Source organism: Dasypus novemcinctus, chromosome 2, assembly GCF_030445035.2.
Source record: "Dasypus novemcinctus isolate mDasNov1 chromosome 2, mDasNov1.1.hap2, whole genome shotgun sequence".
Lineage (NCBI taxonomy): Eukaryota > Metazoa > Chordata > Mammalia > Cingulata > Dasypodidae > Dasypus > Dasypus novemcinctus.
Genome location: NC_080674.1, coordinates 170,503,567 through 170,516,052, shown reverse-complemented (window position 1 = coordinate 170,516,052; position 12,486 = coordinate 170,503,567). Strand labels below are relative to the sequence as shown.

The window sequence follows — 12,486 nt, the reverse complement described above, 5'->3', positions numbered from 1 at the left end:
ATAGAAGTGTGTGGGTTTGTATGTGTTTTTCTCACATTAAAAAAAAAACACAAAAATTGAATAGTAGCAAACTATACACATCATACTGCTCCTTTTTTTTCTCACTTAGCAATATATTAGAGGCAATTCCATAATAGTATATGAAGTTCTGACTCTATGTATGTATAATTATTTAATTAGTCCCCTATTGATGGACATAATCTAGTCTTTTTTCACTCAGAAGGGTTGCAGTGAATATCATTATACACACACCCAGGATAAGGCCGTGGAAATAGAAGTTATGTTAAAAAAGTACACTGTATATATTTTTTTTAATTTTTTGGCTGTTTGTAAATATTTAATTTTGGTATAGATTGAGAGACTCTATATGCCACAGATTTAGCCAAGTCTTTAAACCCATTGCAGCTATGAGAAACATCATAATAGACTTGGAATAGAGAGGATTCTAACAGAGCAGTGCAGTGTTTTTCTCAGAGGATTGACTGAATCCCCTCCAGCTATAGGTCTTGCATTTGGGGGTGAAGTGCACAAACCTTAGCAGGGACTTCAGACAAGGAAATAGCAAAGGGGAAAAGGTGGTTGAGGGTAGGACAGGGCAGTGTTTCTCCAGGATTTAATTCAACCCCTTCACCACTCTGCTGCCATCAGCGATGGGCTGGTGAACCCCAGCGGAGGCCTCAACTTGGAACCAAATGGAGCCCTGAGGCTGCGTTCGAGGGATGTGACCCCATCCCAGTGGAACTGTTCCCATGGACGCTGAAACTGCTGAGGATGTATGAGGGGAGCTGGAGGCAGGCCCGGAGCACCAGGGCCCTTTAAAAGCCCCTTGGACTCAGGAGAGGTTTGGCCATATCCAGCCCCCAAGAGCCTGGGCTGTGCCAGGGGCATTGGGACAGAGCTCTGAGAATGGGAATTTCCAAGAAGGATTGTCTTCCACTCCGTTCATGTCCTTGACCTGGACTGTGTATATTTTTCAGGGAGATTCTGTCCTCTTCCTCATCACATATTACTTCTCTGCACAGTAATCTGGACACCATCCTAAAACTCCTCTTTCACTCCTCTCCACCCACCTCCTCTCTCCCAGGTCTCTAGCCCTTCTTTGTTAATTCCTGCTGGACTGAATCCACTGTCTTTTAAATTTTTATGTATATTGCCAAATCTCAAGCTAATTAAACTTTCCCTGGAGTTGAACTGTCCTCTTGTTCCATTCTAAGTGACATAATACACAGAGCAGCCAACATTCACTCCAATATTGTGACCTTTTAACCTGGAGCCAGTTTGATCTTTTAACCTCAAATGACATTGCACCAGTGAGTGCAGTTCCCCAGCCTTGCTGGCTTAAGAGTCAGTGGAATGGCAATTAGGCCTGTCTATGAACAGCTGTCTCTCCAGTGCTGCCACATCAGTGAGAACACATCTGGAATGACCTCATTCTGGAGAACTCCAAAGTACCAAAGCCTCTTGTTGAAAGTAAGTATCTGACAACATGGGTCTTGGCCACAAGCTGTTCACAGTGATTGGACAAATGTTTTTAAACAGTTTTCCAGCAAAGTTGGAATGGAGAAAGGTTGAAAATAGACATAGAGGAAACCCAGGAGAGCCTACATTTTAATAATGGATGTAAGTCAAGAGATCTTGGACCCTTTCTTTGTCTTGGCTCCATAACTAACTATCAAGTCATTTTGTCCTCATGTGTAAAATGAGAACCATGGACTAAATTTTTTCTCAGAATCTTTTCCTGCTTAAGATTCTTAAGATTCAACTGCAGTGTAGGTCAGGGAGTACCGTTCACCATATTCAAAAAGCAAGATATGTCATAAATCAGTAAGTGATTAATATTCAAATGAATGTTGATATAGAAAAGGGATTTATGGATAGCAGATGTGGCTCAAGCAGTTGGGTGCCCGCTTACCACATGGGAGGTTCTGAGTTCAGTTCCTGGTACCTCCTAAAGAAGATGGACAAGACAGTGAGCTGACATGACAGGCTGGCTCAGTGAGATGATGTAACGAGGAAAAATAATGAGGAAACACAATGAGAGACACGACAAGCAGAGAATGGATGTGGCTTAAGCAACTGGGCACCTCCATCCCACATGAGAGATACAGGTTCGGTTCTCAGTGCCTCCTAAAAAGCAGACAGAGCACACACAATGAACAGACACAGAGCAAACAGCAAGCACAAACAACTAGTGGAGGAGAATAAATAATAAAAATAATTTTTTTAAGAAAAGGGATTTAGACAGTGGTGTGCTGATAAATAGACTGGGGGCAGAAGGGCTGGGGAAGAACCCTGATTTGTAGTGTTTGTTAATTTTCATGGTGTAATTTCTCCCACTGTAATGATTTTAAGCTGCCAAAATGGTGTTCTGAACTCAAAGTTGGAAAGAGATGCACTGAATCAGCTGCCAGCTCTAGCAAACTACTAGTAAGGAATTCAAAGAAAGCATTTTCTTCAGACTGGTCTGTGTTGAGAGGGCCTCATTGGAAGAGGAGAAATTTGAACTATATATTGAAAGATACTGCCTTAGAATTCCAATGCATCTGACAGAAATGACTCAAACTACCCAGAGAGAAAGAATATAAAGAAATGAATATTTTAGCACAATTACCCAAATAAAGAGCTCTAATAATGTGGTCATGGCCCTCTCTCTCCACCTTTTAGTTCTGCTTAAATCTGCTTTTGTCAGTATATTGGTGTCAAGGTATGCATGTGGCCAGTGATACTTCTAGTGGTAGCCTAGCACTATATCCTTATAGTTAATAATTCAGAAGGAAAGCAGTTCACCCTCATGGAGATAACATGGAAAGCCTCTTATTGACTCTGGCTCACATGCCTACCAGTCACATGTTGACTAACAGGGGACAAAAAGAATGGATACCTGGTCCCCATGCTTCCGCAGCCAGAGGTCAGGCAGAGTACTTGGATGGACTACTCTTTTCCCCACCACCCAAAACACATGTGAGTCATCCAAGCAGAATTCCCCCAATGGCAGGAGGAATGTTGAGCTGATAAAAACCATGACTTTCTAGTAGGTAATGCGTACGGCTTTGTGGAGAAGCAGAATTGCAGATACAGAGAGAATGGCAATTGGAAGTGCAGAAACATAAAAATTAAAGGTGTATGAAGGAGCCAGCAAAAAACTCACCCTGGCCACAGTAGGGCTACCCATAAGGCAGTGGTTTTCAATGGAAGTCAATTTTGCCCCTCTGGGGACATTTGGTAATGTCTGGAGGCAGTTTGGGTTGTCAAATTGGCATTTAGTGGGAGAGGCCAGAGATGCTGCTAAACTTCCTACCATGTACGGGACAAACCACCACAACAAAGAATTATCAATCACCAAAAGTCAATAGTGCCAAGGTTGAGAAACCCTGCCATAGAGGAAGAATAGGAGACATGGCTGCAAAGTGGTCAAATCAGAAGGCTTTAAGTTAGTGAGGTTATGTAAAGGCTAAAGAGGAGAGCATTAGAAAGATGTTTAGAATGGCTAACCTAGTTTTTAACACTCTGCTCCTTCTGCCTGGCACCTTTCTCCACTCCTTTCCTACTCCCTGAATGGCTAACCCTTTTTTTTTTTTCTTTTTTTATCTTTTGGGACTTCAGCTTAAATATTCCCTACTCAAGAGGTCTTCCCAAACCTCCCAAATAAAGTAAGTTCTCCACTCCCCACCATAATTTTCTCCCATAGGCCCCTCTTATTTTCCTTCATAACTCTTACTGCAATTTTGAATTATATGAATATTTGAATGCTAGTTTAACATGTGTCATAAACTCCATGGAGAAAGGGACTGTGCTTTTTTTAAGATTTTATTTATTTATTTCTCTCCCCTCCCCCGACCCCGGTTGTCTGTTCTCTGTGTCTATTTGCTGCGTCATCTTCTTTGTCCGCTTCTGTTGTTGTCAGCGGCACGGGAATCTGTGTTTCTTTTTGTTGTGTCATCTTGTTGGGTCAGCTCTCCGTGTGTGCGGCGCCATTCCTGGGCAGGCTGCACTTTCTTTCGCGCTGGGCGGCTCTCCTTACGGGGCACACTCCTTGCGCGTGGGGCTCCCCTACGCGGGGGACACCCCTGCGTGACAGGGCACTCCTTGCGCACATCAGCACTGCGCATGGGCCAGCTCCACACGGGTCAAGGAGGCCCGGGGTTTGAACCACGGACCTCCCATGTAGTAGACGGACGCCCTAACCACTGGGCCAAGTCTGCTGTCTGGGACTGCACTTATTCACCACTGTGACCCCAATATCAAGCAGAATGCCTCATGCATGGTATTTTCTCGATAATCATGTGATTTATTACTTTGAAGGGTAATTGCAGAATCGAAGTGGAAGTTGGAGAAGGACAGAAAGAGGAAAGAAAGACAATGCCAGCAAAGGATGTCTTCCCAACCTGTTCTGATCCACACTCATCCTTTTTTCTCTGCAGTTTATTTTTGCTCTCTGTAGTTTATTACATGACTACAATTAGATTTCAGGGGAAGATACAGAACCCTTCTAGTATTTTAATCAGACATGGATTTAATAAAGGGTTATTAAGTGCAAACAGAATCATTGCAGAGCAAACATTCCCAGAACAATGTCCCAGTACTTACCAAAGGAAGGACTGCTTTTGCCACAACCAGTAAGGAAACCTCTGGACCTGTTTCTGGCTTCAGAAAGACACCATCTTAGGTGTAATTCAAGGACAGGAAACTACTGCCAGAATTTCAGAGCCACACTGCACCTTCTAAGTCGGCAGCCACAAAATGGATGCCTCCCAGACTGCTGCCTCCTCCCCACTAAGCTTAATTCTGAATTCAGGTCTTACACAAGCACTCATAGCCTAGCGCTCTCCAGCCGGGGTGGCAGCGATGGGGTGCAGGGTGCGGGGGCAGGGGAGGAAGCCTGTCCCCAGGGCTGCCACCGCCCACTTGCCAGCAGTGACCGCCGGGACCGCTGAGGGCGACTGGCTCCCGGATTCACTTAGGCTTGGATGCACCATATATTTTCCTTCCTCCATGATCTCCAACACTGACAAAATGTAAGAAACTGAAATATGGATATCCAGTTCTCCCAGCACCATTTGTTGACTAGACTGTTCTGACCCAGCTCATGGTGGATTAGACAGCCTTGTCAAAAATCATTCTACCATTGATGAGGAAGAAGATGTGGCTCAAGTGATTGGGCTCCTGCCTACCACAAGGAAGTCCTTGGTTCAGCTCCCAGTGCCTCCTAAAGAAGACAACTGGCACGATGGGCAGGTGTGGCAAACTGACACAACAATAGACACAAAGAAAATAATAATGAGAGACACAACAAAGTGGGGAGCAGAGGTTCCCAGTGCCTCCTAAAGAGGAAGAAGGACGAGCAGGACAGCCAGCTGGCGCAATGAGCAGGTGTGGCAAGCTGACATAACAAGATGATGCAATGAGAGACATGAGGAAAAACATAATTAGACATATAACAAAGCAGAGAATGGAGGTAGCTTAAGCAATTGGGCTCCTCCCTCTCATGTCTGAGGTCCCGGGTTTGGTTCCCAATGCCTCCTAGAAAAACAAGACAAATAACACGGCAAGTGAAAACAACGAGGGGGTGGGAAAAGATAAATAAAATAAATCTTTTTTTTTTTTAAAAAAAGCACTCATGACTTGCAAACTCTGAATTTCAATGGAAATCCCAGTAGCAAGGAGTCTTGGAAATGAGTTTTCACATTTCCAGCCTCTGTGGTAGAGGAAGGCACTATCAAGTGAGGTTTGAACAATTGTGGAACAAGCCAATCTTCCACATCTGGTATTTTACTGTCCTTACTGGATTGTAAACTCTCTGTCACCATTATCGTTATAATGTCATTCATCTTCTTTTATTCGATGCTGGGCATGTTTTCTAAACATGAAGGGACATGAAACAAATTGAAATGAACCAAACAAAGGGAAAAATCCTCTCATTTTTTATAACACTTTGTACCTTTCCTATGACACTTACCACATTTTCCCTCTTAATGGTGCTCTTTTCTCATTTATTCTCTCTACTGGACAGAAGTTCATCTCCTTGTCCCAACACTCAAAATAGGTAATAAATGTTTGTAGACTGATAAAAGACAAATTCTGAACCCTATTCCAGCTGCAGTAATTCCTGCAGGTCCTGGAACAATCATTTAATGTGTATCATGAAATGCCTGCTATGTGAAGCCGCCAACACTACAAGGCTCCAAGGACTGTCTCTGCTAGACTTAACAAAAGTGGAGGTTCCAGGTCTCTAGGTCTCCTCCAAAGGATGAAAATGCACCTGCCCCCATTCACTCAGTAAGCATTTATTACAGAGTGCAGTGGTTTACCAAACAGCTTTATGGGTGAGTATCCCAACTTTTGGGAAAGACAGAAAGCAATATATTTATTATTCTCCCCAGTTTTCAGAAAAGGAAGGGTTAATTGACTTGTCTAAGGGGGTAGAACCAGCTTTAGAATTCTCATTCAAACCTGCAATTGACTTCTGACTGCAAACCTTGTCTGGCATACCAGCTGTTAACCAGATGCTCTGGCAGCCAAGCAAAATGCTGATAGGTAGTGGCAGAGAGCAGTGCAAGAAAAGAAAGAAGCAAATATCAGACCTCTGGTGATTTTTCTTTCCTAAATAAGATCGCTACCTAAATAAGATCACTCTTCTTATTCTGGGCTAGGACCCTTGAGCAGGATACACCTCTCTCAATGACTTGAGGCTGGACCAGACGAGTGAGGCCAGCACAGCCTCACCTTCTGGGGTGGAGAGAGATGTGCACACCATTTTGTGTGTGCACACTCACATCCCAAAAAATCCACACTAAGGCACACGTACATATAAAAGACAGAATGAGCCTCTGCACACTTAAACATGCATAAACACTGGTGCAGAGACTTCATGTGCATACGTGGTTATGCACACTCATACACAAATTAAAACACGCACCCACCAGAGATACCCAACCACTACGGTATACATCCAGTGACTGAAGTGCACTACAGACTTGCACATGTGTGTTTACGTGTGCAAAGACAAGCCCTGGGGACGTTTGGACACATGCATTTTTTTGCACGCACACACAACTAAAAACTTAAACTGATTAATAATCACTCTCAAGTACATGCACACGCTGTACACAGGGAACGTACTGTTGTGCCCACAGGCCCTCTCGATCCAGTGAGGTAAACGCTCACGTGTGCGCAGACACGCGCACCCAAACCCTTGCAACCACCTAGATCCAGTCACTCTCGTGGGCAAGTTTTACGCACAGAGAAGCACCGACACCCACTTTGTCACGGCGCTGGAAGTTTTTTTCCAAACGACATTAAAGAGAGCGCCCGGGCGGCGCCGCGCGCAGGACCACGTGACCGGGAGGAAGGCGCTCACGCCCATGACGGGATGAGAAAACTATGCCTGGGGCCGGGCGGGCCGGGCCGCCGCAGGAGGCTGGGACGCGAAGCGCGGCTGAGAGCTCCCTCGCTCCGGACGCCCCAGGACGCGGCCGGAGGCGGCGAGGGTGAGTGTCCAGCGCGCTGCCCGCGGGGCCAGCACTTGCACCGCCTTCTGGCAGGGGCGGGAAGTGTGGACTCGCAGCGGGAGGATGCGCGGTGCTCGGGGGCACCGAGCTGGGGCAGAGGCCCCGGCGGCGCTTGGGTTCCTGGCTCTCGATCTCAGCTTACGAATTATGACACTGATTAACATTTACTGAGTGCTTACTGTGTGCCGGCTCTGTGCACAGTGGTTTACCTGTTAAGATAGTAATAACTCTACCAAGTTTTGAGCACCAACTTTGTTACCAGACCCTGGCAGACCTGTTTCATCTTCAGGACAACTAGTTGTCCCCATTTACAAAAGAACCTGGCTCATAAGGTCTTACTGATTTTCCCCGGGTTGTACGACTAGTAACTGGTAGTTAAAGGGACTTGAATCCCATAGGTCTGAATCCAAAACCCAAGCTAATAATTATAGTGAACGTTTACTGAGAGCCAGGCACTGTGCCCACATCCTTTGAGCACCTTCTCAATTTCTCTCCTCTCCATTCTTTGATTCAGTACATTTTATGGATAGTCAAACTGAGCTCAAAGAAGTCATGAAATGGTACACTGAGATTTGCACCCAATTCTTCACAACCTCCTGCCTCCTCCAAACTACTTGTCTGACAGCCTTGTCTTAATTTTTCTGCCAGCCTTGTCTTAATTTACTTTATTCTTCTCCATCCCCTCTGCCACTGCCCCATTCCAGAATCTTCTCTCTCAGGTGACTATTGCAAAGGCCCCTTGCTGTTCTTGCAGCTCCAGTCGCTCCCCTAACACCATAGGTTCTTCTCAGAACCTAACGGTGATCCTCCTTGGCTCTTTGACCACACAGCTCTCCTGCCCGGAGCCCTTCAGGGGCCCTCCTTGCTTAGGGGTGAGGTCCCCTCCTTAGACCAGCTATCTCTAGAGTCCCCACGTCCCTTCTGTGCTGAACCAGCAACAGTGGCAATGCCAGTGTCCCATATATGTCAACCCAAGGCTGATGCTCCATTAACACTTAAAAACCTGTCCTTTCATCGCCCTCCCAACTGCACCATCCTCCCTGGCTTATCCCGTTCTCTGGTAATCATGCCCACTACTCCTGCTTTCATCTGCCAGCTCCTCAGCCCTCCAGACCTTTCAGAACCTCACTACCACCCTTTATTCGGATACTTAGAACTCACCACAGAGTTTGTTTCTTCCCAAATATCTGGCCTCTTCCCAGCCACCAGCAGTGAATCCACCTTTGCTTGTCCTCCAATCCTTAAACTTCGGTGTTACTTTGTTTTAAACATTATAAAAACAATACATGATCTTGGTAAGAAGTCCAGATAGCAGAGAGAAGTAGAAGGAGAAAAGTAAAATCCCAAACTTCCTTTCCCAATTCTGAGGGATAAGCCTGTTATCAAGATTTTGTGTCCTTTCAGAAATTTTCAGCACATATATACACATCTCTATGTATTTATGTCTATCTTTTTTTTTTTTTTAACTCAAAGAGACTCATGCTCTACATTTCATGTGGTAACTTACTTTTTTCACTTACCAGTGTATCCACCCTGTTCTTTATGTGGTGTCATAGATGGAATTGCAATTTCTTTCACAAGTTTAGGGTCATCTTTGAAACTACTCTGTCTCTATCAAATCTTCAGCCAACACCCCCAAAATGCCACTTCTTTCTCTGAAAACCCCTTCATTGTCTGTCCTGGTTCTCTCATCCTGCCCCTGCTGATTGGACACAGATGACTGAACCTTCTTTCCTCCAGTCCCATCTCTTTCACTTCTTACTCCAGAATATTCATCTTGGGTCGCAGAGTGCGTCTCCACAGCCACAGCTTCCCCTACTCTTCCTCCAGATCAAAGGCCTGCCGATCCTGCTTTGCCTCCATTAGATAAACTCTTATAAAAATCTCATTTCTGTTTATCAAGTTCTATTTTAGGTTTACTTTTGAAAGGAAGTCTATGCCAAATCTTTTTTCAAGGCAAACCATCTTCCCCTGAATTTGTGCACTTCTATTAATGGCTTACTTCTAAACTTACACCCCACACACCCAGAGCTGCCCTGTTTGTTCAGACTTTACATGTATATGTCCCTTGCCCATGCAGGGGGGGCTGTGGTGGAGGGACAGGAGCCCTGGACCCTGACTCAGCAGGCCTGGGCTCCACCCGGCTTTGCTTTTTTGAGCTGTTTTCTCTTCTACCAAGTGGGGATGGTAGGATCAGCCTCTTAGAATTGTGGGGAGAATCAAAGCAGATAAGAAACATCAAATCTTCAAAATAAGAACACTCAATATACATGGAAAATCATTACTCTTCTCTTCTAGATCAGGGATTGCAAGCTCAGATGCCAACAGAGGGAATGGGAAGCATGACATTTGAGAGCGGTGAGGACCAAGGACACTGCAGAAGGCAGGCCTGCTCCAGTGCCAGCCAGTTGGTGGCCTGCAAGAATGCAGGCCTAGCTTTGTCAGGTCCTCCAGGTTTTCACGAAATGCTGGAAATCTTGGTTTTAACATGAAATCTCCCAGGTTTTTCATTGGCAACTATTCCAAATTAAAAAAAAACAAAACAAAAACAAAAAAAGAAAGTGCAATCTTCCATTCTGTGTATGGCCATTGACCAGCCAGTTGGTCACCTCTTGTCCAGATTGTGATTTCCTCCATGGCAGAGCAGAGTTCTACAGCTTTTTTAATCCCTCTCAGCCAGAGGCCCTTCCCCATAGCAACCTTAGCAGATAGTGGGTCATCAGATGACTGAGTCAGAATTTTACAGACTTGTATACAGTGGGGCACTCCTATAGAAATGCTGCACCCTTGTGTTCATGGCTTGCTGTAAGAGAGCATCCCGAACCACCTTCCTCTCTGTTTATGTCAAAGCTCACAGGTGTACCATTAGCACCATCCTCCAGAGGAAGAGGAGCAACCCAGGCCTGCTTGTTTATCCACATGTGTGTAGCAGCCTTCTCCTCTCATATCATCTCTCTTTGTTCTCTCACATCTTTATTATATCAAAATAACATGTCTACTACTGAGTGCTTACTGTGGGCCAGTAACTATATTATCTCACTTACTGTTCATACTCTGTAAGGGAGTATGGACAATCAGATTTACTCAATGAAGACATTCCTGCTGATGTCACATACTTTTAAACTGATGTCTTCCTTGTTTCTTTAGGAGGCACCGAACTGAACTGAACCTGAGACCGCTGATGTGGAAGGGAGGTGCCTAATCACTTGAGCCACCTGTGCTCCCTGCTTTGTTGTATCTCTCATTCTGTTTTTCCTTCCCACATCTCTTATTGCATCATCTTGTTGCATCAGCTTGCCACTCCTGCCCATTGCATTAGCTCACTATCTTCTTTAGGAGGCACCAGAAACTTCTGCTCCCTGCTTTGTTGTGCCTCTCATTATGTTTTTTCTTCTTGTGTCTCTTGTGTCAGCTTGCCATGCCTGCCCGTTGTGGCAGCCTGCTGTCTTCTTTAGGAGGCACTGGGATCTGAACCAGTAACCTCCCATGTGGTAGGGGAGAACCCCTCTCTGAGCCACATCTGCTTTCCTTGAACAGCTTTTAATTTGGAGATTAGAAGTTGTTCATACAAAAGTGAAACTTTGTGTGTGTGTGCATATATATATATATAAGCTTTTTTTAAAAATATAGGTTTTATATTTTGAATATTTAGATTCAAATAATCCAAGTGACACCACACAGTATTATTATTTTTCCCATTTTATAGACAAGGAAACTGAGGACCTGGGAGTTTAAGTAACTTGCCCAAGGTCAAACATCTAGAAAATGACTCTTAACCATCTCTTAACCACCAGACCAACCCTGTGCTTCTTGAAGACCAGGCCTGCATCAGGTCTTTGGAGTTACCCTGGGTTGGCCCACAAAAGTTAAGGAAAACTTAATCCCTTCTCCTCCTCCTCTTCAAAGTGCAGAATCTGTTCCCCTCCCTAAGCTCCTGGGTCTTTAGCATGGTTCCTCTGTACCATTCCAAAGGATCATGCACCCCCAAACCTTTCTTCCCTGGATGCCCCTCAGGAGGGCCTTTTTATAGAGGAGCAAGGTTTGCATTCTCTCCCACCACACAGGCGTTCCAGGCTGGACCCTCAGCACAACCAGACCAGGAGTCCTCAGAGTAGAAACCACAGCTTTTCATCTCCAGATCCCCAGTGCCTGGCCTCAAAGGAATAAAAACCAGTGACACCATTTATTGGGCACCCACATACCAAACACTTGCACACATGAGAACCCATTTGGCCTCCCTAAAACCCTGTCACTGATGAGATGAGCACCAGCCATTGATTCATTGACACTTGTATCATGGAGCATGAACATACCAGATATCTCAGAGGTATGGGGCCCAGGCACGTCCCTCTGTGCTTCTTCCAGAATGGGGACTGCAGGGCAGGAGCAAAGCCAGGCTTCCCTCAGCCGTTCACAGGTGAAATTCCATTTTCACGACCACCATTTTTATTTAGTGTTCTTGGCAAACCTATTTCCACAATGAAAAGCCGGGGCTCTCTTTTTTTTTTTTTTTTTTTTTAATTTTTTTTTTTTTATTGACTTTGTAATAATATTACATTAAAAATATATATGTGAGGTCCCATTCAACCCCACCCCCCCACCCCCCCTCTCCCCCCCCCCCAACAACACTCGTTCCCATCATCATGACACATCCATTGGATTTGGTAAGTACATCTTTGGGCACCTCTGCACCTCATATACATTGGTTCACATCATGGCCCATACTCTCCTCTATTCCATCAAGTGGGCCCTGTGAGGATTTACAATGTCCGGTGATTACCTCTGAAGCACCATCCAGGGCAGCTCCATGTCCCGAAGACGCCTCCACCTCTCATCTCTTCCTGCCTTTCCCCATACCCTTTGTCCATTATGTCCACTTTTCCCAATCCAATGCCACCTCTTCTATGTGGACATTGGATTGGTTGTGTCCATTGCACCTCTATGTCAAGAGGAGGCTCAGATTCCACCTGGATGCTGG

General features: G+C 45.1%; 1 protein-coding gene across 2 annotated transcripts in view; it reads left to right on the top strand.

The window, feature by feature from the left end:
* Positions 1 to 12,486, top strand: part of C1QTNF2 (C1q and TNF related 2) — a 67,419-nt gene that overhangs the window by 32,362 nt on the left and 22,571 nt on the right. The window contains exon 1 of one of the 2 annotated variants that reach the window (XM_058281694.2): positions 4,303 to 7,487. The exons of the other annotated variant lie outside the window; for it this stretch is intronic. The gene's annotated coding sequence lies outside the window, so the exon portion shown is untranslated. Of the gene's footprint in view, positions 1 to 4,302; positions 7,488 to 12,486 lie in introns of those variants that run through there. 2 annotated transcript variants of the gene reach the window in all.